We start from the raw sequence: 7529 nt of genomic DNA, 5'->3' as shown, positions 1-7529 counted from the left end.
TAATGAACACTTTTATAGAGTCAGATCCTCTTAATTGATGGAAGCCTTGCCATTGCTTACAAAACACTAGTTGAAGACATACTTCTCTCCTCTTCTTTTTTTGTCTTGTTTTTTAACATTGCCTAGCAATTTAAACATCATTAGAAACAATATCCAGCAAGACTTACCAACCTAGAGTAAATTATTTTTTATTTGGAAAGAGTAGAGGCACTGGCTCTCTTTCCATCACTGCTCCAGCTGCTTGAAACATGTATACAAATTCTGAATATTTTCCACATAAATTGCCTCTTTTTAGGAAAATACAAAAGTATATTTATATCTCTATGTATGTGTTTATGTATGTATGCATATATCTTTCAGACTGTTAATCTGTACTCTGTTACAGCCAGGAAAGCTGTTAGATGGTCTTTGAATTAAGAGCTATATAAAGAACAGAAATTAGGAAGACTTTCTCTAATCTACTCCTTGCTAAAAAGCAGACCATGGTTATCACTGGTTTTGTTAATGTATTTATTTCCTTCTTTAAATCACAAGTGAACCTATAGCTTGACAAATCTCACCTTGCTGAGTTTGTTCAAGTCATAGGATCATAGGAAAGTAGGGATGAAAGGGGTCTCATAAGGTCATTGAGTCAAGCCCCCTGCTCATAGCAGGATCATTCCTGACTTTAAACCATCCCTGCCAAGTGTCTGTTATGCCTGTCATGCCATCTCCTATCACAGTCATTGGAACAACATGACTAAAAAAGAACCCCAGAGCTCTTCTCCCTGATAGTTTACAAATGTTGATAGTTACCTTTCTGAATCTACTGTGGGGTGTGTGTGTGTGTGTGTGTGTGTGTGTGTGTGTGTGTGCACAACCTGTCTCTATAAATCTGTGTGTGTATACATACATATACATTAACTAATTGATGCCCCAGTCTCTTATGAGATATATATATATATATATATATATGCGCCCTCTCTCCTCTATTGATACAAAACCTGACACCTTTATGTCCTCTATTTTTCTTCAAGAAATATATATATAGAGAGAGAGAGAGAAAGAGAGAGAGAGAGAGTGTATAATACTAAGTACTAACTAGTATAATATATATAATAAGAGACTGGGGCATCAAATAGTTAAACATCATATGAAAAACAGACACTTACTTCAGCCTTCTAACAAAAGGTATAAGAAAAGAAAGGGGAGAGGGGTGAAAACAAAACAAAACTTTACAGGTGTTTTTGTTTTTATTGTTTTTGGTTTTGTTTTTTCTAACAAACCTCTTTACCATTAGTCATAATGGGAAATAAACTTCACCAGAGGCAGGAAGTCATCCCAATCTTCCCTTCATATGTGACAGAATAGTAACAAAGAAATCCTTGGGAGAGCCACAAGCCTCTTCTAGGAAACCACTGATAAGGAGTTGGGATCAGAATAGACAAGGCTGGATTCTACTTTCAGTATGTAACCCTCTGGCTTGCCTTTCAATTCTGTCATCTGCTGCTATCCATTGTTCTGCATCTAAATCTCCTGGCCAACTGGAGCTAATATATCTATCCGGTGCAAAGTGATTTACTTAGTAGGCTAAAGAGTCACATATTTTGTGGTGATCAAAGGAAATAATATAGACACAAATGCTGCCATGCATTTTCCATTATTTTGGAATCGATGACATAGTTTTGGATTTGTCAGTTTGTTAAAGAAGTCTTCACAGGAAATGGGACAGGAATAAAAATGAAACATTTGAACAGTTAAATATTTTTTCATCTAGTGCTGTTTTTTTGTTAAAATATCCCTTAATGTTTTTACAGGTTGCTCTAGAAAGTTATCATCCATGAACATATTAGAATTCCCTTATCTTGAACCATATCAAAGAACTATCGGAATGAATCTCAGAAAGTCAATCAGGCTAGCTATAGAATGTAGCATTAGTTTGGTCGTTGGTTTTGATATAACTAGTCAAGAATAAATAACAAAATATACAGTACAACTTTAGTAATAAATCTATATTAATACAAACATTAAATATAATTGCATATGACTGGATTCTGATTTAAATTATCCCTTTCACTGGGCATATATTCATGCAACTCAGAGGATAGATTGGCCTATTATGAGAAAAGGGATTTCTATTTTTTTTCTGAATTAAGGTTATTGCTTACTTTCTGTTGTCAACTTCAATTTGGTTATAGTCAAGATGCTTCCTTTCAATTCAGAAAAGGTTAGACATTATCACAGTTTACAAAATTTCATTAAAACTTTTTGTTTCCTTCAGGTTTTCTACTTTAAATTTCACAGATGACCATATTATTAAGCAACTGAACTTGTATATTCTTCTGACACCTTGCTTTGTGCTTCAAAACTGAGAAAAAAAATACAAGATTTTATTTTTTAATCAAAGGTACAGGTAAATCTTTAGCTGATCTTTCATTATTTGCTGAAATTTATACCTTCTCTATAAATACATTAATACCAATAAACACACAGTAAAAGCAGATGCTGGTCAGTAAGATATTTAATTTTGATGTTATCAATATGACATCACTAGTTCAGCTACTTACAATACAATCATCTTATGAGCAAGTAATACTTTTTTTATTCAGTGAACAAATTATTGGTATATACTTTACGTGAATAAGCTATATCAGGAAAAAAAACCTGTTTTCATATCTATCAAAAGTGCAAAGCTATATTAACTTTTCCAGTAAAGAACAGTAGTCCTAAGGCAAATTCTTGTGATTAGGAATGGCAGAATGTTGGGTTTAACATAATATATTGGAAATGTGAAGTCATCCCTCATCAGTTCTGTAATTATTTATCACACCAAATTCTCTTCGAAGACAAATTAATCGTTTGTGTGAAAGGACTTAAGATAATGATCTTAAGGGAAGAAGCTCTTCCCCTTCATTTCTGTGGGTGAGGGTTCACTGGTACTGTCTGTAGCCTGAGTAGCTGGTGGGAGTGAGGCTGTCCTTGGAGGGCAGCTGGATGGGGTCCTTCATGAAGGGATTGGGGTTCTGTAACTGCTGGATCATAAAGTGTGTGAGCAGGATCCTGAGGCCCTCAATCAGGACCAGAAGGATGCCCCCTATCATGGGTGAGCCCACCATGGCCAAGGGGCTGCTGCAGGAAGTGAGGAGAGTACCTGTGAGGGCTTCACAGGTGATAGAGTTCCAAGGACCCTCCTTGCCCTGAATCTGCACTAGTTCCCAGTCAATGATAAAGAGGCTGCCCCACCCCATGAAACCACTTCCAGTCTGGGGGGCTTGGACCCACATGGCATCGATGCTTCTCCAAAGCCAGTGACAGATGACCACAAGGGCATTGCTGAAGCCCTTGACAGCCTGGAGGATGCTGCCACTGCAATGCCCATGGTGAAGGCACTGCCCTAGTCATCCATGATGCACCAGAGGCAGGGTTCCTGGGCATACTTCTCCATTCACCTGGGCAGTTGCCTGGTGGGTCATGTGAGAGGGGAGAGGGAGGTGACATGAAATTAGGACCCCACAGTCAACATCAAACTCCCATCCTTCTGGTTACTAGCTCAGCACATAGGCCCTTAAGCCATAGAGAAAACATAAATATTATATTTTGCTCAATTTAACACTTCATCAGGATTTACAATGATACCTCTTAGATTCATAGATCGTAAGGCTGGAAGGGACCTTGAAGATCATCAGGTCTATCCCCCTTCACTAGGCAGGAAAGACAGCTGGGGTTAGGTGACCCCAGCAAGGTGACTGTCCAGTCTCCTCTTAAAGATTTCCAGTAGAGGCAACTGCCCCACCTCTGGAGGGAGTTTATTCCACAGTCTGGACACTCTAACTGTGAAAAAGTTTTTCCTAATGCTGGGCCTGAAATAGTCTTCCATGGGTTTGTGGCCATTACTCCTGGTTTTCCCCTCAGGTGCCCTGGTGAACAGCTGCTTTCTGAGTCCTTGATGTACTTCCCTGATGTAACAGTAAGCAGCTACTAAGTCCCCTCTGAGCCTTCTTTTTTTCAGGCTGAAGAGTCCCAGATCCCTCAGCTTTTTCTCATATCGCTTGCCATGCAAGTCTCTAATCATATGGGTGGACCCTTTTCTGGACTCTCTCAAGTTCTACCACATTCTTGTTAAAGTGCAGCTCCCAGACCTGGATGCCGTACTCCAGTGGGGGCTTCACCAATGCAGACCAGAGTGGAAGAATCGTTTCCTTCTTAAGTACTTGAAAGACAAGAAAAATCCCAGTTACACTCAGTGGTATAACAATGTAGCTAGGTGCCTGGGACAACTGCCACACACAGGGGCAGCAGCAACTTCCAGCTGCCAGTGTGCCACTGGCTCTGTTTTGCAGCTGCAGCAGCAGCATTTATTTTATTTTTTTGGTGCACCCACCCCCTTAGTTAGAGTCAAGGGACACTACCCTAGTTACCCTACCCTAGTTATGCCACTGAGCAGACTGATAATTTTTCTGTTTTCTCCAATGGGCTAGGATTCCAACCCATAAAGAAAATGTCAGAAAGGTTGAACTGAGATAATGAAGAAAGAAGTAATGTAGTTTTAGGTATTTCTGATCTCCTTTTCAGAAGCTCTATAGATAGTAGGAGAGATTTTTCTCTTGTCTCATTATGCATATGCCACTTATTTGACATTAGCCAGCTGTTGCTCTTTTCACTTGCCCATTATAGGTTAAACAGGGAGGGTAGGGGAGGACAAGGGGGTGGAGAAAGCATTGTTTTTTGCTTGCTTGTTTCTTTGTTTCAAATACCCTTCTTGTTTGGAAAGAAAACTGTATGTTGGCAAGTAAAATGAATTACTGACTTCTGGTAGTTTAAGAAAATAAGTGTCTGCAGGACCCCAGAAGGATTCTGTCCATGAAAACAAATTTTAATAGGGGAACCATTAAAACAGTTTTCCTTAGTGTCAATTTATTTTAATTTACAAGCAGATCCCCTGATGTAAACCTAAAATAAATAATCACAGAATGATTAAGAAATAAGGCTTGAAGAGACTTCCACAGGTCCCCTAATCTAACCCCCTGCCTGAGGCAGGGCCATCCATATACAAACCACCTTACACAAATTCATTGTCTACCCTCTTAGAAAAACTACACTGTTACCTGTAACAAAACAAAAAAAACATAAAATCCTAATTTCTAAAAGGCTAAGCGGTGATGTGTGGCGGGGGGGCACAATATAGAACTCAGAGGGGGGAAAAAAGGGAAGGGAGGGAGGATTGGTGACCAATATCCTGTTGCTGCAAAAGTTATTAAAATATGCTCAAGAGGTCCCAGGAAGAGGGCCACTTCCCATGATGCAGAGAAAAGCAGAAACCCTCACAGTCCATACCAGTCTGACCAGGGGGTAAAGGAAGAGCAGGTTAGGGACTATTTAAAAAAGCTGGCCATATACAAGTCCTTGGGGCTGGATGGGATGCACCCAAGGGTGCTGAGGAAGTTGGCTGATGTGATTGCAGGGCCATTAGCCATCATCTTTGAAAATGAATGGTGATCAGGAGAGGTCCTGGATGATTGGAAACAGGCAAACATAGTGCCCATATTTAAGAAAGGGGAAATCCAGGGAACTATATACCAATTGTTGGCTTAAAAATGGTATTTGAAAGCTTGTTTTTTGGGAATTGGCTTATAGGTATAGATATATGCTTTATAAAGGGTCAAGATAGGCATCAGGGGTTAATTGAATTCCTAAAGAGCTTGGGAAACACACACACAGCTTTCTTGGCCCTGGAAGCAAATGGTTTGTCTAGCACAACAAGAGCAACGGATGGACACAGGCTAAAATTGAAGGGGGACATGCTATAACACGAGATCACAGCCTTCAAGGCAGACAAGTTGGCAACTCCACCGGGACACAAGGGTAGTAACACAATTGGGTAGTAACACAGCATGGGAAGCAAAGGAGGTATGTCCCATAACACAAGATAAGTGACACCAGCAACAAGCCATTAGAGAAAAGGGAGGCCTAAGTCCCAGTTTTGGGAGAAAAGACCACATTAAGACAAGGCCCGCAAAGCTACATGAACGTGTGACCACAAAGAGAGAACTAAACAGAGACAGTCGCACATGAAGAGTCATCAAGGGGAAGGAAAATACAAAAGCAGAGACTTAAAATTAAAATGGGTCCCTCCCTTTGTCTTGTCCATCTCTCCTGTCCTTCCCTTCCTGTCCCTCTGTTTTGCTCCCTGAGGGGGGGTCCCCATCCCCATCCCTGTCCCCTGGGAAGGGTTCCTGAGGTCACCATGGACCGAGGGCATACCAGCAGCCCATCTCACACATCCCACTGAAGGTGGCCTGTGGGCCTTGGCATCTTACCTCCAGACTGCTGACACCTAAGAGAAAGAGCCTTAGAGTGGAGCCTGCATCCTAGCCAGATGCACTTTGACTCTGATGACAGCCCTAGGATTGGTAGATATAGAATTGTTTGATTGTTTGTATTGTTGTTTTTCTGTTCTTACTCTGTATCAATAAATTTGCCTATTATTGACTGGCAGAGGTTGTGGTCAGTCTGAGGGTTGTGCCCACCCAGAACAAAGGTATAGGTGCTGGGTCCAAATCCAGTGTCAACAATTGGTGACTCCACTGGGACACAAGGGTAGTAACCTGACCAATCAGGGAATTTGTTGATGCAGAGTGATCTGTTTTAGAGGGGTCAGTCAAGACTCACATTGGAGTAAGGCTGTGGAACTGCCAGTGGAGAACTGTTGGTAAGGTAAAACTGTGTAGTAGATCCAACCAGAATATTAACCTAAGTAACTATGTCTGTGTTAAAGTCTTTTATGCAGGAGAGGTGGTTTGTTACTGCTGACTGGGAAACGTTTTGTCTGGGTCAGGCAGAGTAGTGGATATGGTTACATGCTGTGGTCTGCTTGGGATTAAGTAAGAACCTCCTGTGTTTGCAATAGGAAGCTAGGAGAGAGCAAAGAAAGTCATCTCTCTTCTGGAAAGGCCATGTGAATGAACAGAGTCCTTTGACTCTAGGGTCCTTGGGAAGGTTTACAGTCTTTTATAAATGGTTACAAGAGCAGTTGGGTGTTTTCTGTGGAGTTTGTAAGGTGTAGATTACAAATTTAGGTTATGCCAAGGCAGACTGTTATGCAGGCAGTGCAGCTTCAGAGATATCAAAGACAGAGGAATGTGAGACAGACACTCTGGAATCCTGTGTGCACCAGAGAATAGAGGCAGCAGAGGGCACAGAAAGAGGCAAAGTATGTTACTGGACATCTGCTCAGGGAGTGGCAGAAAATGTGTATGGACTGAAAGAATGGACTGTAAGGTGGATAGAAAACAGGATGAGGCATTGGGCTAAGAGGGTAGTAATCAATGACTCGATGTCTAGTTGGCAGCCAGTATCAAGTGGAGTGTCCCAGGAATTGGTCCTGGAGCTGGGTTTCTTCATCAATGACATGGAAGATGGCATAGAGTGTGCCTTCAGCAAGTCTGCAGATGACAGATGACACCAAGCTGGGAGGGTGGGGGGGAGTAGTAGATTCATAAATTCATAGATGTTAGGGTCAGAAGGGACCTCTGTAGGTCATTGAGTCTGAC

The 7529-nt window shown here is 41.2% G+C and overlaps 1 pseudogene; it reads right to left on the bottom strand.

Annotated features, from left to right (window-relative positions):
• Positions 1–2794: 2794 nt before the first annotated feature.
• Positions 2795–3424, bottom strand: LOC102388126 (annotated as a pseudogene).
• Between the last annotated feature and the right edge of the window lie 4105 nt (positions 3425–7529).

Source organism: Alligator sinensis, unplaced genomic scaffold (genome assembly GCF_000455745.1).
Source record: "Alligator sinensis unplaced genomic scaffold, ASM45574v1 scaffold631_1, whole genome shotgun sequence".
Taxonomy (NCBI): Eukaryota; Metazoa; Chordata; order Crocodylia; family Alligatoridae; genus Alligator; species Alligator sinensis.
This window is presented reverse-complemented; position numbering and strand designations above follow the sequence as displayed.